Below are 23,909 nucleotides of genomic sequence, written 5' to 3'. Positions count from 1 at the left end.
CTCTTTGTGAACCCATGGACTGTAGCCTGCTAGGCTCCTCTGTCCGTGGATTTCCCAGGCAAGAATACTGGAGTGGGTTGCCATTTCCTTCTCCAGGGGATCTTCCTGAATCAGGGATGGAACCCATATCTCCTGCACTGCAGGCAGATTTATTACAGCTGAGCCTCCAGGGAAGCCCGAGAAATCTATAAAGTCACTTCAAAAAAAACATGAAAGCAATTGCCGAGGTGATCTGAGTAGAATGGGAAGTGGACCTCCTGTGGGTCTGAGACCCAGGGACAGGACTCCTCTGCATTTGCATCGTGGTCACTCTCACTTGCTCTAATCTTGGCTGGGTTTCTAAAGGTACCAAAGTCTGAGTTTTCTCAGCTGCCTCAGAACCTTGTTTCCTGAACTCAAAGGGCTCAGGGTGGGCACAGAGAAAGGCTGCTTCTCACCAACTCCTCCAACCTTGTACAGTGAAAAGTAGATTTTTAAAGCTGAGAGTAATAAGGTCTTTTTGAACCAAGGGGGATGCAGAAGTGGAAACAGGCCAGATGGATGGAAAGAATCCAAAGCAGGACCGGAAACCAGAGGATGCTAAGCATGATCCCCCTGTGCTCAGTATCACGAGTCATTCCCTGGGATCTGCGGGGATCGATAGCTACCCTCACAGATGTGAAGAACTGACTCACTGGAAAAGACCCTGATGCTGGGAAAGACTGAAAGCAGGAGAACTGGGCAACAGAGGATGAGATGGCTGGATGGCATCACCGACTTGATGGACATGAGTTTGAGTAAGCTCCGGGAGTTGGTGATGGACAGGGAGGCCTGGTGTCCATGGGGTCACAGAGAGTTGGACATGACTGCTTGACTGAACTGAACTGAGCTACTCTCATCTAAGTGTCAGTACATGTCTTATCTCATGTAACTTTCCACACAGCTCTATGATGCAATAGGATTGTCATTTCTACTCTAGAAGTAAAGAAACAGGTGATTAAACACACTAGGTATCCTGTCCAAAGTCACACAAGTAGACAGGGGTAGCGATAGGATGTGGATGTTTGTGTGACTCAGAGCCAGCTCGTGTTCCCCCAACTCACACAAGCACGGTTTACTTCAGGCTTGTGCACTGAGAATGCCTGGCTTCTTACCTCAGCATTTGATAACACATCGCTGTCACTTTCAGCTAGGTGTCAGAAGAGAAAGATGCAAAGCTAAGTTTCCATGGGGCACGTTGTGATATAAGATCATTTTTTTCCCCTGGTTACTCTTTCCCTCCAGTGGGACCCCCCCTCCGGCTCCCTGCTTCTGGATGCTCATGTCTGAGGGATGGCGCTCACCTGGAGGTCAAGATGCAGGTGCAAGGCCCAGGAGCCCCTTGTGCATCACCCTCTCTCAGCTCAGCTGTCTCCAGAGCATCTCCAGATCTAAGTAAGATCACAAGCACAACCCTCCCAGCTGTTTCCCTGAGGCTCCTCTGCCCGCAGTACCTTCCTGCCCCCAGGGAGGGCCTTTCATATCTACCCACATCTTCCCTCTTTCTCAGGAGAGTGGCTTCTGAATTGCTTTTCCGAGGATACATATTTTCGAATTACCTTTCCTCATTCTAACTCCCTCATCTCAAAAATGACAGAATGATCTCTGTTCGTTTCCAAGGCAAACCATTCAATATTAGAGTAATCCAACTCTATGCCTCAACCAGTAACGCTGAAGAAGCTGAAAGTGAATGGTTCTATGAAGACCTACAAGACCTTTTAGAACTAACACTCACAAAAGATGTCCTTTTCATTATAGGGGACTGGAATGCAAAAGTAGGAAGTCAAGAAACACCTGGAGTAACAGGCAAATTTGGCCTTGGAACACGGAATGAAGCAGGGCAAAGACTAATAGAGTTTTGCCAAGAAAATGCACTGGTCATAGCAAACACCCTCTTCCAACAACACAAGAGAAGACTCTATACATGGACATCACCAGATGGTCAACACCGAAATCAGATTGATTATATTCTTTGCAGCCAAAGATGGAGAAGCTCTATACAGTCAGCAAAAACAAGACCAGGAGCTGACTGTGGCTCAGATCATGAACTCCTTATTGCCAAATTCAGACTTGAAGAAAGGAGGGAAAACCACTAGACCATTCAGGTATGACCTAAATAAAATCCCTTATGATTATACAGTGGAAGTGAGAAATAGATTCAAGGGCCTAGATCTGATAGCTAGAGTGCCTGATGAACTATGGATGGAGGTTTGTGACATTCTACAGGAGTCAGGGATCAAGACCATCCCCATGGAAAAGAAATGCAAAAAAGCAAAATGGCTGTCTTAAGAGGCCTTACAAATAGCTGTGAAAAGAAGAGAAGCAAAAAACAAAGGAGAAAAGGAAAGATATAAGCATCTGAATGCAGAGTTCCAAAGAATAGAAACAAGAGATAAGAAAGCCTTCCTCAGAGATCAATGCAAAGACATAGAGGAAAACAACAGAATGGGAAAGACTAGAGATCTCTTCAAGAAAATTAGAGATACCAAGGGAACATTTCATGCAAAGATGGGCTCAATAAAGGACAGAAATGGTATGGACCTAACAGAAGCAGAAGATATCAAGAAGAGGTGGCAAAAATACACAGAAGAACTGTACAAAAAAGATCTTCACGACCCAGATAATCACGATGGTGTGATCACTGACCTAGAGCCAGACATCCTGGAATGTGAAGTTAAGTGGGCCTTTGAAAGCATCACTACGAACAAATCTAGTGGAGGTAATGGAATTCCAGTTGAGCTATTTCAAATCCTGGAAGATGATGCTGTGAAAGTGCTGCACTCAATATGCCAGCACATTTGGAAAACTCAGCAGTGGCCACAGGACTAGAAAACATCAGTTTTCATTCCAACCCCAAAGAAAGGCAATGCCAAAGAATGCTCAAACTACCGCACAATTGCACTCATCTCACACGATAGTAAAGTCATGCTCAAAATTCTCCAAGCCAGGCTTCAGCAATATGTGAACTGTGAACTTCCTGATGTTTAAGCTGGTTTTAGAAAAGGTAGAGGAACCAGAGATCAAACTGCCAACATCCGCTGGATCATGGAAAAAGCAAGAGAGTTCCATAAAAACATCTATTTCTGTTTTATTGACTATGCCAAAGCCTTTGACTGTGTGAACCACAACAAACTGGAAAATTCTGAAAGAGATGGGAATACCAGACCACCTGATCTGTCTCTTGAGAAATCTGTATGGAGGTCAGGAAGCAACAGTTAGAACTGGACTTGGAACAACAGACTGGTTCCAAATAGGAAAAGGAGTAAGTCAAGGCTGTATATTGTCACCCTGCTTATTTAACTTATATGCAGAGTACATCATGAGAAACGCTGGACTGGAAGAAGCACAAGCTGGAATCAAGATTGCCGGGAGAAATATCAATAACCTCAGATATGCAAATGACACCACCCTTATGGCAGAAAGTGAAGAGGAACTAAAAAGCCTCTTGATGAAGGTTAAAGAGGAGAATGAAAAAGTTGGCTTAAAGCTCAACATTCAGAAAACGAAGATCATGGCATCTGGTCCCATCACTTCATGGGAAATAGATGGGGAAACAGTGGAAACAGTGTCAAACTTTATTTTTTTTGGCTCCAAAATCACTGCAGATGACGACTACAGCCATGAAATTAAAAGACGCTTACTCCTTGGAAGGAAAGTTGTGACCAACCTAGACGGCATACTCAAAAGCACAGGCATTACTTTGCCAACAAAGGTCCATCTAGTCAAGGCTATGGTTTTTCCTGTGGTCATGTATGGATGTGAGAGTTGGACTGTGAAGAAGGCTGAAGGCCGAAGAATTGATGCTTTTGAACTGTGGTGTTGGAAGACTCTTGAGAGTCCCTTGGACTGCAAGGAGATCCAACCAGTCCATTCTGAAGGAGATCAGCCCTGGGATTTCTTGGGAAGGAATGATGCTAAAGCTGAAACTCCAGTACTTTGGCCACCTCATGTGAAGAGTTGACTCATTGGAAAAGACTCTGATGCTGGGAGGGATTGGGGGCAGGAGGAGAAAGGGACGACAGAGGATGAGATGGCTGGATGGCATCACTGACTTGATGGACGTGTGTCTGCATGAACTCCTGGAGATGGTGATGGACAGGGAGGCCTGGCGTGCTGTGATTCATGGGGTCGCAAAGAGTCAGACACAACTGAGTGACTGAACTGACTGAACTGAACTGAACTGATACAAAGAAATTCTTCCTACCAGTAGGGGGCCATGTATCTTTAAAAAAGATACATTTCCCTACCTGTATTCATTTCTTACTGCTGGTATTACAAATGAGCACAAATTCAGTTTCTCATATATCTGGAGAAGTCCAATGTGGATCTCTCTGTGCGGACATGGAGGTGTCGGCGGGGCTGGGTTCCTTCTGGAGGATCTGGGGGTGTTCTTTCTAGGGGTCACCGCACGGCTCGCTTGTGGGCCCAGCAGCCACTTCAGCCCTGCTGTGGCTCATGTCCTCACGTCTCCTTCACCAGCTGTGACCCTCCTGACTCCCTCTCTGACTTCTGAGGACCCTTGGGACTACACTGCACCCTCACCAGTAACCCAGAGGGCCTCCGGGTGTAGATCTTTTCTCTCACCACACCCACACAAGTCCCTTTTGCCATGTGAGTTAACAGTCACAGGTCCTGGGGATTAGGACCCGGATGTCTTTTGGGGGAGGGAAACTGTTGATCACACTACTCTTTCTGCACAACTTGAGAGAAAATTACTTTAAACAATTGCGAAGTACCTTCACAACAGCTCAGAGTATAATCACCTACTAAAATATGATATACAGATAATACAACAATTGGGTCATAATGTGGGTCACAATAAACAGGCCTAGAAGAATGCTTTCCTAATTTTTCACCAGCGAGAATCAACGATCAGATTGTATTTGGGTGACACCTGTCGGGGTCGTTTTCTGAAGCCTGAGGTTGGGGAGGGTGGGTGGGGTCTGCACAGACAGGGCTGAGCTTGGAGAGGTCCCGGTGAACACAGGCACAGAATCCAAGGGACAGCTAGGCCTCTGCAGGGTTCAGGCAGGAGCAGCCCGAGACATTAGGGTGGGAGCTGGGTGGGCAGGATGTGGCTGCGGGTGTGGGGGTCCCTGAGATGCCGCGTCTTCTCACCACCTATTTGTGCAAGTGCCCCGCCCTCTTTAACTCCTAGTTCCCCCGTGATGTCCTGATCTACAGCGTCCATTCAACACAAAAGCACAGCGTGGTAACAGCAGCGTGGCAGGACTGCAGGAGGGCGGTTCGGACCGCTGAGATCAAGAAGCACTTGAGAAACAGCAGCGCTGCTGAGCCCGGAGCCCCGGGAGACTCCTTCTGCCCCGCCCCGTCGGTGATCCCCAGCCCCGGAGCTTCCCGCTCGGGTCCTCTTCTGGAGGGGGGCCCGGGCGCCCGCACCTCTGAGCCCTGGGCCCCGCGACCGAGCTCGGGTGTGTCGCCTGCGCCCTTTCTCCCGGTCCTCCTCTCCCGGTTCCCGAAGCGGCCGGAGGCCCAGGGTCGGGCCCGGGGAGGCGAGCGGGCGGGGACGCGCGGCCCCGTCTGTGGCCGCGTGCGGGGAGCGGGTGCAGTTTCTCCCCGCGGGGCCGAGCCCGGTCGGTCGGAAGCCCTTAGCCCGGAGGAGGGGCCGCGGTGCCGCCGCGGGATCCCCGGGTCCTCCGCATCTCCGGCCTACGGGGTATCGGAACCGTCTCCGGGGCCCGGAGACCGCCCCGCTCTCTCCTCGCCGCCTCCCGGCTTCTCGGGGCGCACCCGGCTCCCGGGTTCCAGCGGCGGCCAGGGGCCCGGAGCTCCTGCGGGAACGGGACCCCAGACCCCGCCTGGCACCGGGCCCTCCTTGGGCGTCGCCTGTCCCGCGGGCGCGGCTTCCCAGAGCGGCCAGCCGAGCAGCAGCCCCAGCCAGGGAATTGCGGCCGCTGGAGGCGCCGTCGGACCGGGACACGGGGCCGCCTCGGCTTCTGGCTCCGCCGGCCGCCCCGTCTGCAGCCCGAGGGCCGGGGGACACCAAGCGAGGCGGCTTGGCCGTCTGCCCGCGGAGCGCAGGGGCGGCCCCGAAACTAGGACTTGGGGTTAACTGCACGCGCGCCGCTTCTTTGATCCATGTCTCTGGTGTGGAAGAACCCAGATCTCCCGCCCTGGGCGGAAGAAAGGTTCTTTATAAATGTTTTGTAGAAGGCGTTCTTTCCCCGGTCAAAATAAGCCGGTGATTTGAAACGCCACCGTCACCCGCACTGTTGGCGGTGAGCCTGAACTGAGCCCGACGCCCTGTGGGCGCGCGGAGCACAGAAGACTGCCCGCCTCGGCTGGTCATCAGCCGTCAGAGGCAGACTCTCAGGGCTGGACTCCAGCTCCAGGGCTGGGGCTGGAAAGGCGGCTGCTGTCCCTCTGGGAGCCTCAGCAGCTACTGACGACTTGATGGGTGAGGAACTGTGCCCAGCAAGTAACTGCTGCTCAAAACTCGATGGGCGCCAGCACACAGCAGGAAAGCGGGTACCGGACAGGGCAGCTTCACTCCCTGCTGGAGGCTGGGGACACACAGATGAGGTTGTTGCAGCAGAAACAGAAACGAAGTGTTTCCTCTGTGAGAACAAGGAAAGTAAACAGCGAAGCCTAGAGAAGAAACATGACCAGTCGTCAGAGTTATTCGCTCCTAGTTTTATTTGAAGTGTTACTAATCTGTAGTGTCTGTAACCAGAAGTCCCCTAATCTACGTAATCTTCATCCTGCACCACATTTTTGCTCTCCCTACACCCTCTTGTAGCAGTCACCTCTTAGGGCTGTTTGCATTTCGGAAGGAAGGTGGCAGGCTGAGGGACCCAGGAGACTCCGGCTGTGTACAGTCTCTCAGGTCCCCCGGGTGGGGACAGGGCACTGTTCCTGGGGTGCTAGCCTGCTGTGTGCCCCCCTCGGCCAGCTGAGGAGTAAGGCCGTCTAGTTCCTCCAAAATTCTGTCTCTGTATTCTTTAATTGGGCATTGGTGGGCAGAGAAAGGCGAGATTTTGGCAGTAACAGGGTGGCCACCCATGAGCGGGAGGTGGGGGGTGGGGGAGCATCCGGTGGGGGGAGGACTTGAACCCCTCACACCTCAGGCAGCTTTTGGTACTTTGGGTTTTGTTTTTTGAGTGTAGCTTTCATAGTCACAGCACATAGCTCAATCACTCTGTTTTGGAATGGTGGTCCCTGTGGGTGGGAGAGTCCACTATAAATGGATAGAATAGGCCATTGCATCTTACGCCCCATGGACCAAATTCCATCCCAGATTGTGCTGGTAGGGCCTGAAAGCTAAAAACGGTTTTTATATCTTTACATGGTTGAAAATAATTCTTAAAGATAATATTTGCAGCATGAAAATTATATTCATTATACTCATATTCATCCAGATTTCCTGGTCTATAAGTAGTGTTTTCTTGAAACAGGCTCTTTCATGTACTTTTTATCTGTGGTGCTTCTTGGATATAATGACTGAACTGAGTGGATGCAACAGACGTCATATGGCAAAGCTCAAATACTTACTCTCTGGATCTTTATAGAAGTTTGCCCACCTCCACTGTAGAAATAGGGTAGGTTTTTTTTTTTTTTTGGTTGTTGTTTGTTTGTTTGAACACATATGCTGAGAGCTATACTTTAGAAACATTGTGAATTTTGTTCCCATTACAAATTAATGTGAATTTAATTCACATTACATTGTGAATGTTGTTCTTGAAACAAACCTCCTGTAGGCAGATGTACTGGTTACATTGCTCTCAGTGGTCTCAGCCAGAGTGAACACTGAGCCTGTGTACTCAGTTGCTACTCAGTTGCTAAGTTGTGTCTCTTTGTGACCCCATGGACTGTAGCCCTGCAGGCTCTTCTGTTCGTGGGGATTCTCCTGGCAAGAATACTGGAGTGGGTTGCCATGCCCTCCTCTAGGAGATCTTCCCAACCCAGGGATGGAACCAGGTCTCCCTCATTGCAGGTGGATTCTGTACCATCTGAGCCACCAGGAAAACCTCTCAGGAGAATGGTCAAGCTGAATCGAGTTCTCAGAGTGATGTTTACTCTACTTTCTGTCTCAAATGTCACCCCTTAATTGAATCTCCCACCCTTTTCTGCCTGGATTTGTCAAATTTTCCATCTCTACCTGCCCCCTGCCCCCAAAGGGTCTCTCTACATTCCTTCCAACCTATCCTTCCTACAGCAGAAAATGTAACTAAAAAAATAAAAACCCAAATCCTCCTTAACTTCAGTTTTTTCTCACTACCACCAGGCCCAAGATTCCAGGACCATCCATGAGTAACCCCGGTGATTTTCCTCACTCTAATCTCCCTGCCATCCTGAACTTCTTTTAGTGCCTGGCACCATACGTTTCCCCCTGAGTCATTGCTTTATATACGCTGTTCCTCCCGCCTGGGGAGCTCTTCTCCCTACCCCTGTTCCACCAGCTCCCCATCATTTCATCTTGATGTCCAATACTCCTTGTTCAGGGGAGTCTTCCCTAACCCTTCCATCAGTTCCCAGAGCACCTGCATTCACCCTCTGTAACATTCATCAGATTGCCAGTTCTTATGTAACCTCTGCTGGACTGAAAACTCTGCGAGAGCAGGGCTGTGTCTTGCTCACCATTCTTTCCTGGCTCCTGACAAGATTTGATTCTCGGTCACTGTTGATTGGATGGTTGAAGGATGAGTGATGGGGGTGTGCTGGGAGGGGCCTGGCTCTGCGATGATCTGGAGATGACACACATCTTTGGAGGATTTGGAGACTGGAGTAGGTAATTGCTAATGTTCACCAGCTCTGACATGTATTAATCTTTAGGCTCACCCCCAGCCTGTTCCATTTGCTCCTAGATATTTGGTTGAACATTAGTTGTACTGAACTTGAGATTCAAGATTAGGCTGTGGATGAAAGAGTTAAAAGTGACAGCTGCTTGGTATACACATACAATAATCTGCATAATTTCTGTGATCTTTCTCCAGTTACACAGGTCAGAGAACAGCCACCAAAATCACATAGTCATGCACTTGGCCATAGTTTCCTGGGTACTAAAGCACTGTAGCCAAAGAACCAAGTGTTATCTCTGAAGATCTGGGAACTAGCCATGCTTGGACAAAGGAGAAGGTGACTTATGGCAGTCTTTATCTTCTGGTAAATACTGACACTGGAAAGTGATTGATGATCAACTGGCTTTAATTCCCTCACCCCAGGTCCCTCTGGGGGCACTAATCAAGCAGGTTGAAACTTGTACTCTAGAAACACAAGGGGTCCTCCCCATGGGAATTTCACTTTATCAAAGTTTTTAACAGTCTCTGAAATGGGAAATATTCAGGGCAAAACCCTGCCAGCCATACCTGCAATTAAAATTTGAGAAAGGGTTAAGATCTTTGCATGTGGCTTTTTATATGAGTGAATTGTCATTCCTATCTGTGCGTAGATTCCAAGAGCACAATTAATGTTCCCTGAGTTACAGAAGTCAGTTCTGCATCATCTAGGATTAGGGCAGGTTCAAACCCACTCCTGTGGTTTAATTAATGTAAAAGCAACCTTCTGTAAAGGCCTATAGAACATGTGAAGTTTTCATGGTTTGCTGACTCTGTGACTAAAATCTGGGGGAAAGTCTCCTAGGGAATTGTTTTCCTACAGGATGTTTGATATTTCAAAGGGAGAGATTCAAGCCTGGACTTGTGTTTCCAAACAACAGTTGCTCTAATTAATGAAGTGTTTATCAAAGGTGATGTCCATTATCACGATTGTTGGAAACAGAGTCATTCCTGAATGACCACACACTTTACTGGTGTGGAGTGGAAGTGCCCCAGAGCCACACACCAGGGCTGGGAGAATCTTCCCCACCACAGGCGGTGGGAGGAGACCACATTCCCATCTTACCGAGTTTACTATCCACTGAATGATCATTCTCACACAGCAGCCCAAGATGCCACATGGAATGTTGAGAGGGTAAGAGATCCAGGACCTACTAAGACCTGCACTAGTCTTACAGGTGCACAGAAAAAGGGTGAGCTCACTTACATGTGGCATCTTAAAAAAATAAATAAATAAAATAAAAAGCAAAGCACCAAGGTCCTCAATCCAGGGCACAGATTGGTGTTTGCAGAAGGTGGGCTATGGGGGTGTGTGAAGTAGGTGAAGGTCGTCAACAGGTACAAACTTCCAGTTACAGAAAATAACTCATGGGATCATCATGTGTAGCATGGCAGCTACAGCTAATAATACTATTTTATAAATTATTTTGCATATTTGAAAGTTGCTTAAACAGTAGATCTAAAAAATCCTCATCACACACACACACAAGATGTAAAAATGTGAGATGATGGACGTGCGACAGACTCATCATGGTGATGATTTCACAGTACATACAGATATTGAGTCATTATGTTGCTCACCCAAAATGAATATGAAGGGATATGTCAACTATGCATCAATTAAAAAAAAGAAAATGGTGGAAGGACGGTATGCGCTCTCAGAATTGCTGAGAAAGATGAAGCACTGAGCTTTGCCTCAGGGTCTGCAGTCTTCCCTCCTCTCAGTGATGTAAAGGATACTTATGGCCTTGGATGCAGCGATGGGATAGGCCTGGGGTTCCATGTTTCTCACAAGCTCCCAGGAAATGCCAGTTCCTGCAGACCCCTGGCTGTACTTTGAGTAGCAAGGTATTAAAGCTCCTGAGGGTGGAGATTAGCTGGTTGGTTTCTCAGGGATCCAGTTACACTTATGAGTACAGCACAGGGGCTTTTTTGGCCTCCACTCCTGACAGTGAAATAGCTGTGGGGTGAGCCGAGGTGGTGTTTCCTTTGCAGAGAAGAGGAAAATGGCAACTTTCATCAGACTGGAAATGATGCTGTTTCATGTTCATATACCGATCTCCTCAGACAAATGGGGCCCATCAGCAAAGACCTTCAGAAATAAAGGCCAAAAGACCATGGTGACTTTTAAAGTATTATTTTGGAGTGCTATACACAATGAATAAACTAGATTAAAGGAAATGATTTTATGTCACAGCTCAAGTGGTTCAATTGCCTAGGAGCTTTTTTTTTTAAGTTTTATCTTGAACCCTCCTTGGAAGTATCTACAATTACATGAAGGCTTGACGGAGTGTGTCACTGCTTGTTCAAAGCTCTGGTGGCAAATAAAATATACAGTGACAGGAAGGACCCTTCACTACACTTGTTAAAATATGGAAGGGCCCTCCTTGGGAAGCTATACATTCTTGGTCACCGTGAGGAATAGAAAGTGGGCCTGCAGAAGACGCAGCTGGGCCACAGGAGAGGAGCCTGCCAAGCTCCCGCCCCTCTCAGCCCCTCTGATAAAGGCTCTGTCTGACCTTCAGACCTCAGACACGCTTCCCAGGGCTCACAGACCCTGAGAGGCCTGGTGTGGGTCCCGGTGCTCTCCTCTGACCTGGGGGAGGAAGCAGTGGGCTCAGGAGAGACCCTGGGCATGGAGTGAGGACCCCAGCCCGAGATGCGCCACTCACCGAGGGACACCATCTACGCACTCCGCTGGTGTCGGCCTCCATGTGTATAAGACGAGTGGCCCAGCTGCTCTTGGGTGTTTCTTGATTCTTCAACGGTCCTTGGGCATCAGCAAAATTGACAGAAATCAGAAATGTGTTATCTCAGGCATCCCTGCTGACTCAGTGGTAAAGAATCTGCCTGCCAACGCAAGAGACACAGGTTCGATCCAGAAAGATCCCATACGCCGTGGAGCAGCTAAGTCCGCGCACCACGACCATTGCTCCTGTAGAGCCCGGAGCCACAATCCCTGATGCCCGTGCCTCCCAGAGCCTGTGTGTAACAAGAGGGTGGGGGGCTTTCTTGGAGTGAAAGCTGCTCCCCCACAGCACGGACAGTGCCTGAGATGAGACCCTGATAGCCAGCAAGCCTGACAGGGGAGCCACAGTCTTCAGTCACCGTGCAGGTGAGCAGTGAGCACCTCCAGACCTGAGAGAGTTGTGGAGAGACGTGGGGCCTGGATTCCTGTCCTCAGGAAGCCCTGGGCCTAAGAGGGGTGTCAGACAAGACATAAGTGCCCCACCATGTGGCTCGTGCTCACTGACAAAAGGCACACAGGACCAGAAGAAAGACAAGGAGTTACGACACAGCCCGAGGGAGTCAGGAAAATCAGCAGAGCAGGTGGTTTTAAGCCAAGGCCTCGGAGGAATACAGCTCAGCAGCCAGGAATCCACAGCCAGGGCCAGTGGTAGGTGCAACAGAGAGCAAGTTCCCCCAGAAAGGCAGCTGTGAAGACAGAGTGTCCATCTCAACTCCTGGATGATGTCAAAGGCGGTGTGGACAGCGGGGTGGACGCAGAGGGTGAGGGCTGGCAGAGGAGAGGGCAGGGGAGAGAGAGTCAAAGGCATTCAGAGCCTGGCCTGGGATGCCACTATCCTTCCTGGGAAGTGGGAGCCACTCAGATGCTGTGAGTAGAGAACGCACATGTTCAGAACTGCAGTTAATGCAGATCAGGTATCACAGGGAGAAAGCGAACAGGAGGGCAGAGAGGCTGCAGTCAGAGGGGGGTCAGGAGCCCAGCAAGGGCGCCAGTGAGAGGAGCCCAGACTGAACTCAGGAGGCAGAGCTGGAGGGAGGAAGCCCGTCAGAGCAGGGGGAGGAGGAGAGGGGATGGTAGGAACATGGAGAGCAGCTCCTGCAGAGGCTGAGGATCCTCGTTTGGTGATGAAGGGATGCTCAGAGAAGTCAGTCCCTGAAGGGGGCAACCTGAATCCTCATCCCTGTCCAGATGTTTGTTTGCCTACAGACGTTAGAAGGGTGAGAACCAAACAAAACTCAGGATAAGACGTGTGAATTCTTAAAAAAAAAAAAAAATCCTCTATCAATCACAATGTTTAAGTTGGAATCTAATTCACGTATCATAAAATTTATTCTGTAAAATGTGCAGCTCAACAATTCATCATCTGTGTGCAAAGCTGTGCATTTATCACCACTATCTAAATCAGAGCACTTCATCTCCTCACAGAGAAAGCCACTGCCCACTAAACTGGCACTTCCCCTTCCATCTTCCCCCAGGTTTTGGCAATTGTCTGTGTGCTTTTTGACCCTAATGATTTGCCTATTCTGCATATCTAAAGTACATGGATTTGTACAGCTGTGGCCACGTAGGCTGGTTTCTTACACATGGTGCTATGTCTTTGAGACTCATCTATGTTTAGCACACGATTAATTCCTCTGTTTGACTTGAGATTTTTCCTTTCTAGGCCATTATAATACACACACACATGAGTTCTTTTCTTTTTAATTGTGAAAAACTCACGGAATATAAAATTACCATTGTTGCTCAGCCCACGTCACTAGGAACCGTCTTTGTGCAGGGAACCTCTTTGCCTCACCCACCCTGAGCCACCAGTGAGCACAGAGCAACCAGCCCTGCCACAACAACCCTTCTCGGGACCCTCCGTGCCACCAACCCGACCAGGACTCCACGCGGGCCTCCCCACGGTGGCCTAAGAAGAGAACTACATGGCGGGTGGCGGCAGAGGTGGCAAAGGAGAGAGACCAAGACAGAGGAGAGCGGAGGCGGGCGGAGGAACCACCCACGCTGAGCTCCTGTCTCAGTCGCGTGCCCGCCAGACCAGCCCTGCTTAACAGCTGGGACCAGAAGCGATCAGATGGCTGAGGGAGGTGTGACCACGGATGTCAGCAGGTTCAGCCAGACACCCAACAGTCTACAGTGCAAACCCGCCAGGCCCAGCCTCACTCCCCAGGCCAGCTTCAGAGCCCCAGAGCCCCAGCCTCATGTGGGGGGCTATCCCATCCCCATCCTCCAGAGCTCCACATCCCAGCTCTCAGGAGAGTCCTCTGAGCTCCCAGGAGATCCTGTCCACTCAGGGTGTATGACAAGTGGCATTAGGCTGGGACCAGTTTGAAGTGGCCAGAGTGAAATCCAGTTTCTCTGTATCTCCTCTGCCCCTGAAGCGCCCACTCTCTCCTACTCACTCATGCCTGTTTTGTCCAGGTGTTCCCTGAGCACAGCCAGGCTGCAGGGAGGGGTTTCAGGGCAGGGCAAGAGCTGCAGCATCTCACAGTGAGCAGGGCTGGCCACCAACTCACATCCCACTCTGGGAGAGCATCACTGTGGGTCAGAAACTGACCCTCTGAAGGCACAGGTGACTGCTCCTGGATCACTCAGGGCCCCAGAACTTAGGTTTGTCTTGTGACCTCTACAGCTGGCTCTAAAGGACAGAACATCTAGCAAGGAGACATCTGGACCCTGGTAATCACAGTCAGGTTGGTTAAGTACAAAGTGGGTGGGGCCGGGCAGTGCGGACAGGGTGGGGGCCACCTGCCTCTTCTGTTTCACACACCCACACACCCCCAACCCTCCCCCACCCCCCCCCCACCCCTGGCCCCACTGCTTTGACCTTCTCCTCCTCAGCATCCTACCCCCGGGGTGGGGCAGTGAGGACGGGTGTGGGAACCTCTTGCCTCTGCCATTTCACACCCTCCCCACCTTCCCCTGACCTTCTCCTCCTCAGTATCCTACCCACATATTGGGCTTTCTTGGCCCAGACACAACAGATGTGATCATTAAGTTACTCAGTATTCAGTGGAATAGTCATGAAGTGACTTCAAGTGTAAAAAGAAATAAAATTGAAAATAAAATCCACCCAGACTATTAATGTTTTGGATGAGGTTACTGTCAGAGAAGATCCTTGGGCTCCTGGTAAAGGTCCCCCTGAAACTCTGGCTCTGGAAGGAGGGAGAAGAAGATGATCTTTGGTGAATGTGACCTAAGCTTGGTTTGTGTTTGACCAGCTTATTGCTTTGATTATTGGTCATCTTCACATTTTCTGAGCCCCGTTCTGCATCTGTTCAAGGTCCTCACAGGGCTCACAAGCTGGAGAGCTCATCGCAGTGTGCTTAAAGACTTGAGGGGTCCTGGTTGAGGCAGAAAATGGTGTGGGCAGAGCATGGGATCAAGAAGGGCGTCGTGGACCCGGTGAGGTCTGAGCTGGGTCTCCAAGGGTGAGTTCGGCAGGGCCTGGCTCTGAGCAGGACTCAAATACACGATGAATGACTAAATGAATGAAAATGGAAATCTTCCCCCAAAGAGCAAGACTGTCAGCTCTTCTGTAACTGAGTCCAAGCTTGTCCTGCTCACCTCACGACAGGCCAATAAATTGAGCGATGAGTTCTTGGGGCAAGGAACAATGACTTTATTCAGAAACCCGGGACTCTTGTCCCAGGCCCCATTTGCCTGAGTTAGAATTCAGGCTTCCTTTATATTAATCCTCACAGGTGGTGGGGGAGGAAAGTCAAATATTTCCTCATTCTGATCAGGCTCCAGATGGGATGTGTTAATGTCTGCCTCCCTGTCGTGATTCATAGGTGACCCGGGTCAGGAAATTTCCTCTGACCTCAACAAAGTTATTATTTTAGCTTGGTGCTCATTACCTGGGATGCAGGGCTCCCAGAGATGGGACTTTATGTACAAGCTTATAGCAACATTCCTTTAGTGGTTAACTCGTAATAGGTAGAATGCAAAGGGTCCTTCTCTATGACCCTTTCAGGCCAAAGCTTGGAACTGCAGGGTACCCGGGGACAGCAGGAGAGGCCCCGCGTGGTGCCCACTCCACCCCTCACAGCTGGCTTGCTGACTAAGCAGCCTGTGTCTTGACTCCCGGGGGGCACCTGTTTGCCCTCTTCTCTCCGACAGTGCTGGTTGTAAGGCATAGATTGGGCTGAGGCAGAAAAGGAGAGACGACCTCTGCAGAAGTAGGTGACCTTTATTCAGGCAAGGAGGGGTGGCAGTCGGCCTAAGGAGCAGGCTGAGCCTGAGAGGGAACAGGGAGGCTTCATATTTAAAGGGAGGTTTGTGGAAGCGATAAGGGAAACGTTAGTTAGGCGGGATTCTTTAGTTGAGATGGCATTTGTAGTTGGGCAGGGGGTGATCAATCCTCTGGACAAGGGGTGACAAGTCCCAGGTAGATGCAACCAGCCTGGAGCATCAGGGCGGGACCTAAAGTTTGGTTTTGTTTTCCCCGAAGTTAGATGACTCAGCAAGGGCCTCTGAGACTGCTGTTTCCTTTTCTAGGCCCAAAGCCTCTTTCACTCATCAGAAGCAGCACTCACCTGTGCCCCTCCCTGATCAGGCCCAAGCAAACCAGCTGCCCTCACCTGAAAGGGTGTTAGTCTCTCAAACATGTCCCTGTGACCCCATGGACTGCAGCCCACCAGGCTCCTTTGTCCATGGGATTTTCCAGGTAAGAATACTGGAGTGGGTTGTCATTTCCTTCTCCAGGGGATCTTCTCGACTCAGAGATCGAACCCAGGTCCCCTACATTACAGGTGTATTCTTTACCATCTGAACCACCAGGGACATGCATAAGAAACTGCTACCTCCCAAAACTGGGGTCAGAAGGCTGGGTGTGTGGTTCAGGCTCTACAAGGCATTTCACATCCTCCTAGTATCTCCTCTTGTCTCCCTAAGAAGCTCTTACATCTCAGGACACCTCTAACCAATACCCTCTTTTGGTGGGAGCTAGTGTTCAGCAGTTAACATTTTCAGCCCAGAGAGACACAGCCTGTGCTTTAGACCATGGCAAACCCTCCCAGCTAGCCCCAGTCCATCCAAATCTCTCCTGTTCCTCAGATCCCATGACCAACTGACAGTCCCTGAGTCTGTTCAGCAGACAAGCTCCCACAGTGTCCAGCGCTGAGGCTTCTCCCACCCCGGTATCCCCTCGGCCCTGCACGATGAGCCCGCACTCCTGGGAATGGAGGGTCCCCTGTGAACTTCTTTTGGGGCTGCTGCTTGGCCTTCTTCCTTCGTCAACCAGACCAGGGAGCTGGCTCAGGCAGGCCCGTGAGTAGGCGGAGGAGGGGACGAGCTGTCAGTCCCTCTGTCTCCTGCGGGCCCTGGCCATGCTGAAGGAGGCACTGGGGGCTGAGAGCGGGCTTGGCCTGCTCAGTGGTCAGGACTCGGGGCGTCTGCGGGGGAGGCTGAACCTACTGGGGAATGGTGACAGTGTTGATGGTGACAAGCTGTTTCCATCTCTGTACGAGCTGGTCCAGTTCACCAAGTTCTCCCAGAACTAACACCCGTATATAAACACTCTTCCTCTGGTAACAGGGGGTGGGCTGAGTGTTTTCTAGGAAACTCCTCGCTAACCTCTGGGAAACATTCTGACAGAGTCTCTTATGATGCAACAAACGTCCGCTTTGCTTAGGAATCAACAAGGATTCCCTGTGTGGCACATGGTTGTCAATGCTATGTAGCAGCCTCGATGGGAGGGGAGTGTGGGGGAGAAAGGACGCCTGTGTGTGTTTGGGTGAACTGCTTCCCTTGGTGTCACTTGAAACTGTCACAACACTGTTTGTTAACAGGCTACACCCCAAATACAAAGCAAAAGTTAAAAAAGAGAACAACACGTGACCAAACACAAAAAGAACACACTGGATGACTTGAACGTTGGCTTCAAAAGTGCATTTTGGTAACACAGAAAACTACAGTATTTTAAAATCCTAGTTTATGATTTAGAGTCTATGCTATTTAGGTGACTGATCAATTGTTTAATACATGCACTGATAAAAATACAAGCTAAAGGCTAACCAGTTTTAATATCATAAATTTCACACTACAGTCTAAAGCCAGGGCACATATGTCTATTTATCTGTCTCCCTCCCTCCAACTCCCTCTCTCTATAGTTTTAAGATTTGTGTCACCAGTGAGCTCACTCCAGCTCTCCTGCAACACACACCCTTCATTCTGTGGGAGAAGTGATAACACTCGTTTACACTAGTGTAAGTGAGGAGGTGACGCATGGTGACAGAAGGAAGGAGACTGGAGGGGGGCTCAGCCACGCCTTGGCCTGGGGGCTTTGCCCGGACCCTCACTCCCTCTCTCACTGCTGACCGTAACAGGGGCCTGGAGAAGCCTGTGAGGAGCCCTGGCCAAGAACCTTCATGCACGTCTTGTCATTTACATCGTGAGCATAGAGTTTGTGCAAAGATCTTCAAATTTCTGTTTTTTTCTGACTTCTTTAGTCTTCATTAGTCTTCTCACCAGGGGTGTCATTAACTAAATCAGCCTATATATTATTAATATTAACATATATCATTGATATATAAATATTATATTAAAATAATAATAGTACATAACATTTTATATTTATTTACATTATATATGCATAGATTTATGATGATGCTGTGAAAGTGCTGCACTCAATATGCCAGTAAATTTGAAAAACTCAGCAGTGGCCACAGGACTGGAAAAGGTCAGTTTTCATTCCGATCCCAAAGAAAGGCAATGCCAAAGAATGCTCAAACTACCGCACAATTGCACTCATCTCACATGATAGTAAAGTCATGCTCAAAATTCTCCAAGCCAGGCTTCAGCAATATGTGAACCGTGAACTTCCTGATGTTTAAGCTGGTTTTAGAAAAGGCAGAGGAACCAGAGATCAAATTGACAACATCCGCTGGATCATGGAAAAAGCAAGAGAGTTCCATAAAAACATCTATTTCTGTTTTATTGACTATGCCAAAGCCTTTGACTGTGTGAACCACAATAAACTGTGGAAAATTCTGAAAGAGATGGGAATACCGGACCACCTGATCTGCCTCTTGAGAAATTTGTATGCAGGTCAGGAAGCAACAGTTAGAACTGGACTTGGAACAACAGACTGGTTCCAAATAGGAAAAGGAGTAAGTCAAGGCTGTATATTGTCACCCTGTTTATTTAACTTATATGCAGAGTACATCATGAGAAACGCTGGACTGGAAGAAGCACAAGCTGGAATCAAGATTGCCAGGAGAAATATCAGTCACCTTAGATATGCAGATGACACCACCCTTATGGCAGAAAGTGAAGAGGAACTAAAAAGCCTCTTGATGAAGGTTAAAGAGGAGAATGAAAAAGTTGGCTTAAATCTCAACATTCAGAAAACGAAGATCATGGCATCTGGTCCCATCACTTAATGGGAAATAGATGGGGAAACAGTGTCAGACTTTATTTTTTGGGGCTCCAAAATTACTGCAGATGGTGACTGCAGCCATGAAATTAAAAGAGGCTTACTCCTTGGAAGGAAAGTTATGACCAACCCAGATAGCATATTCAAAAGCAGAGACATTGCTTTGACAACAAAGGTCCGTCTAGTCAAGGCTATGGTTTTTCCTGTGGTCATGTATGGATGTGAGAGTTGGACTGTGAAGAAGGCTGAGCACCGAAGAACTGATGCTTTGAACTGTGGTGTTAGAGAAGACTCTTGAGAGTCCCTTGGGCTGCAAGGAGATCCAACCAGTCCATTCTGAAGGAGATCAGCCCTGGGATTTCTTGGGAGGGAATGATGCTAAAGCTGAAACTCCAGTACTTTGGCCACCTCATGGGAAGAGTTGACTCATTGGAAAAGACTCTGATGCTGGGAGGGATTGGGGGCAGGAGGAGAAGGGGACGACAGAGGATGAGATGGCTGGATGGCATCACTGACTCGATGGACGTGAGTCTGAGTGAACTCCGGGAGTTTGTGATGGACAGGGAGGCCTGGCGTGCTGCGATTTACGGGGTCGCAAAGAGTCGGACACGACTGAGCAACTAAACTGAACTGACTGATGTTATAGTAAATTAAATTAATAAATATAAATAAACTAGCATAGTGATATGAGTATATATTACTCCTCAGAGGCAGACCTTTGCCTTTTATGCAGTCATAAAATATGCCTACTGACCATATTTTGTTTGCCAGAAAAAAATGAAGACTGAGGCCAGAGTGAAAAGTGAGGGGAAGGCAGGCAGAGAAGACCCAACCTGAAATTACAGGGAGGCATAATTGAATCAGTCAAGTGAAACAAGAAGTGTGTTCCCGAGACCAGCCTGAAGCACAGTCTTAGTGAGGGGAGCGGATGCGACCCCCCGCACCCGGCCCATGGGCACCTTCTGGGGCGGGGTGAGTGGGAGGACGCCTCCTCCGGGTGTCTCTCCACCGGCTCCTCCCGTGGACCCGCTCGTCCTCCCCAGGCTCTGCGCCCTTTGTGCTTTGCCGCCAGGAGGCCCGTTTCCTGCCCTCCACTGTTCTCCTACCGTCTCTCTTTCCTGGATTCTCTGGGCTGCTACCGGCCAGGCTGGAGACACAGGCATCCCAAGACCTTCCCTGCAGCCCATGAGCTGTCCTCGCCCCGCCCTCCTCCGTTACAGCTGGGTTAACGGGGTGCCTGGTGTTCATTACTGAGACTTTCCTTGCTCCCAGTTTCCTCCATTCCTGATGGCGGGATGCGCAGGGCAACTGAAGACATTTCTGAATTTCCCCGAATGTGGATGCTAGATGAACCTAGTTTGCTTATAGCAGAATCGTGTTGTTTTAAAGAAAGATTTTTATATTCCTATTGAAAACCACTGGAAACCCCCCAAACAGGAAATGGTGACACCTCAAAGTCATACTGTTACATGACAAAACCAAGTTGTAAAACAACACACATTATTTGTCTGACTGAACTAAAAATGAACCTATATTATCTGTGTGTAAATAAGTATATATTTGAAAATGTTTTTCAAACAGCTGGAGGAATATATACAAGTGAACCACAGATACTTTGATAAGGATGAAAGAGAAATTTTACTTTTACTCTAAATTATCCAGTTTCTTTTTGGGTGTACTTTTAACTCAGGAGGAACTTGAACGAGAGTGTATATTGTTTGCATTTAAATAAACACTACATATGATTGTACAGAACCAGCTTATCATAAAAACTGAACCAATGTATTTCAGAGTCAAACAAATGATAAGCTGCATAGAGAGTGAATACCTGCTGAAGGGCTAGAGACAGAAAGAGCACACGAGCAACACAAACCGTGAAACGCTGGCTGCACGCTGCTGTGCCCTCCAGTCACTGGGCCATTCCCTGAACACTGGCTGGGTTTAAGGCAGCCTGGAAGTCAGTCACCTGTCCAAGGCAAGACTGAATTGATGCCAGGCCCATAGTAAAGACAATTTTTATTTAGTAGCTCTCAGAGGTAGAAAATGTTATTCTCTAAACTTATTTTGGCCCGTTCTATAATGGATTGTTCCACTAAAAACAAAACACTCAAACCAACATTAAAAACCACCCTTTTGGTGTACCCGAAAGCTTTTGCCATTTTAGAGCTTTCTCTTTTGCTGTCATCTCTTAAACATGTAAAATAAATACAGTCAAGTCCCCTCAGGAGGGGCCACTCAGGGAGCTCTGGGCCTCAGTCGTTCCTAGGAATAAAAGTGGCAAAGAGCAGTTTTGCTCCAGAACTCTCAAGGCATTTTGGTGTGGGATAATCGGGACCCGTGGAAAGCATATGAAAGCCTGATACTGTTTCTTACATCTGCCACAGCTCCGTGATTTTCAATATCTTACTTTCTGTAACCAAAGATTGAGAATGCTCAGGAGAGAGCATAAATATAACTACATACTCGTTATAAATAGCATATAAGTAGAAAGTATAGTTAGGTGTGAGTCTAACTTAGCTTAATATCCTAGTTCCTGTGGCTCTCAGTCCATAAGGCTCAGACTACATTCCTCGGGCACCTCTGCAGATTGGACAGTAGGTGGCGCTTTCAGCCTGTTTGAAACAGTTCACGGGCTTTGGCTTGTTTACTTGCTTTTTAACTGTTTTACCACCATTGCACAGAAAACAGAGTAATTTGGTACATAAGTGTATGAAGTCCAGATCAATGTCATGAGAGCAATTCCAGAAGAACACAAAGCCATATAACTGGATCTGTAAGAAGCATTTACAAATATCCACAGAAAAGAATTTACCTCTCTGTAGATCCAAACTGAAAACAGAAAATGAAAGTCACTCAGTGGTGTCCAACTCTTTGGGATCCCTTAGACTGTAGCCCGCCAGGCTCCTCTGCCCATGGAATTCTTCAGGCAAGAACACTGGAGTGAGTTGCCATTTTCTTCTCTAGGGAACCATCCCAACCCAAATTATCCAGTAATAAAACGCTTTAGCGTTTGTGTCACAAATGCTCTCTGCTACTTTGATTCCTGGTAATGACAGAATCTCAGGCCGACCCGGGACCCGCCCTAAGGTAGTTTGTGTCCTGTAACCCTGGTCAGACACATAGACTTTAGTTCGGTTTTCTTGTTTGGAAACAATTTGACCTAGCTGTTCACAAGCGAAAAACAAACTACTAGACGTTAAAATGTTCCAGTAGAGTACAGTCAGCTGCTCTTGATTCTAGGTACTCCAAAGGATGCTTTTAAGCCTTGTCAGCCACCAGCTTCTCTTGATTCTGAAAGCTGGGTTTACTAGGGACCGGCAGCAGTGGAAGTGTGATGAAATCACTGCAGTGGTGTTGCGCTTCAAAGCACAGGGTCTGTACAGACTAGGAACAAAGATAAAATATTCTAAAGGGGTGAATCCAGGCCATTTACTCTTATCTGAACAAAAGCTTGGGCACAGACGCATTTTATGCATCACTTCTGGGAGGCCACAGGCTCCCTGGGCTCTCCAAATCCCTCAGGTTAAGAGTTCCTGGCCCGGGAGTGAAAGAAAGCAAAGCCAGCCCTTCCCTCTTCCGCATTCGGACCTCCGGTCCCATCACATTCCGACCTCTGGTCCCATGAGAGGGACCGTGGACGCTCAGCGCTGTCCCAGCCGCAGGGCTGCCAGAGGAGTTACAGGAGTAGACCTGCCCAATGGCGCCGCTGCTTCCTGCCTGCTGCCGGGCCTTGTGAGAAGGCCCCAAGGAGATCTAGGAAAGCTGCAGGCCAGCCTTCAGGGGAAACTTCGGAGTAGGCAGCGAGCTCGCCTGCCCACCTGTGGACTAGGCCAGCACCTCAGATCCAGTAGCGTTGCACTCAGCTGCTGAAGTGACCCATTCACGGTGAAGTCCTCCTTGGTCAGAGCTTGCTCAGCTGCCGCTTGCTCTTCCCTTTTAATCTTTTCAGAATCTGCAGATGTAGAGATCAGGCACGACCTCCCAAGAGTGTTCACAGGAAACGGTGCCGCGCACAGGCAGAACTTCCAGGGTGAGCATCCGCCAAGTCAGACCCACAGACTTGATGTCATCTCCAGAGTGCAGAGGAGAGTCCGTGTCACACAGACCGATGGTAAGAAGTTCACATACATGCCTCTGGGAGAGGCTGGCGGTCAGCCCTGGTCTCGTAACCACGAGGAGTCTTGGCTCCTGGAAGCTGCCTGGGTCTGGTTAGTGGAGGCTCCAGGAGCAAAGTACCCGACCAGAGAAGTGGTGGCAGCAAACTGCAGCTCAGCTCGCTGGCAAAGGTTCCTGGAGGATGCAGCAGTGACAGCAGCTGGGTTTTCAGTGGCAACGATGGCATGAGCTGCCTACAGAAGCCTCTCCCAGGTTCTCTTTGGATTCCTAGTGTAGACGCCATCACTTTTCCTTCTGTAGATGTACTGCTCCGTTGGGAAGTAAAAGTCGGTGATACCTAAGTGGGCCCCTGCTGCAAGGAACGTGATGGTGTCGTCCTTCATTTGCCGGACAGCAAGGACCCAGGATAGTGTAAAAGATTCACTTCACGTTATGACAAGATTCCAGACAGTGCCGTATGGACCACTCTCTGGGTAGCGTGGGAAAAGCCTGAGAAGATATGTTAGAGAAGCCAGATAATCTTTCTGATAAAACAAACTTGACTTTCATTCAGTTTGTAGAAATAACGCTGTGAGTTTTATTCTTTAGAGGTTTAAAATTTTTTTGTAATGTCTTGGCATTTCTGAGAAACTTGTAATACATGTACAAGGTTCAAGAACCTAGAAATATAAAATACTTTATATTACATCGTTCTTCCTACCCCCTTTCTTTTTGTCAAGGCCCTGCTGCTTTCACAGTCAGCCACATGTTTTGTTTCTCAGGAATAGCTTCCAGACGTTTTTTTTTTGTTTGCTTTGTTTTTCTAAGTATTTATTTGGCTGTGCCTGCGGGACCTTCTCCATGGGAACTCTTA

The 23,909-nt window shown here is 48.8% G+C and overlaps 1 pseudogene; it reads right to left on the bottom strand.

Annotated features, from left to right (window-relative positions):
* Nucleotides 1–22,716: 22,716 nt before the first annotated feature.
* Nucleotides 22,717–23,479, bottom strand: LOC112445689 (small ribosomal subunit protein uS2-like; annotated as a pseudogene).
* Nucleotides 23,480–23,909: the final 430 nt, after the last annotated feature.

This window comes from Bos taurus, unplaced genomic scaffold, assembly GCF_002263795.3.
Source record: "Bos taurus isolate L1 Dominette 01449 registration number 42190680 breed Hereford unplaced genomic scaffold, ARS-UCD2.0 Leftover_ScbfJmS_2470, whole genome shotgun sequence".
In the NCBI taxonomy this organism is placed as follows: domain Eukaryota; kingdom Metazoa; phylum Chordata; class Mammalia; order Artiodactyla; family Bovidae; genus Bos; species Bos taurus.
The sequence above is the reverse complement of the archived record's forward strand: the minus strand, read 5'-3'. Positions and strand labels throughout refer to the sequence as shown.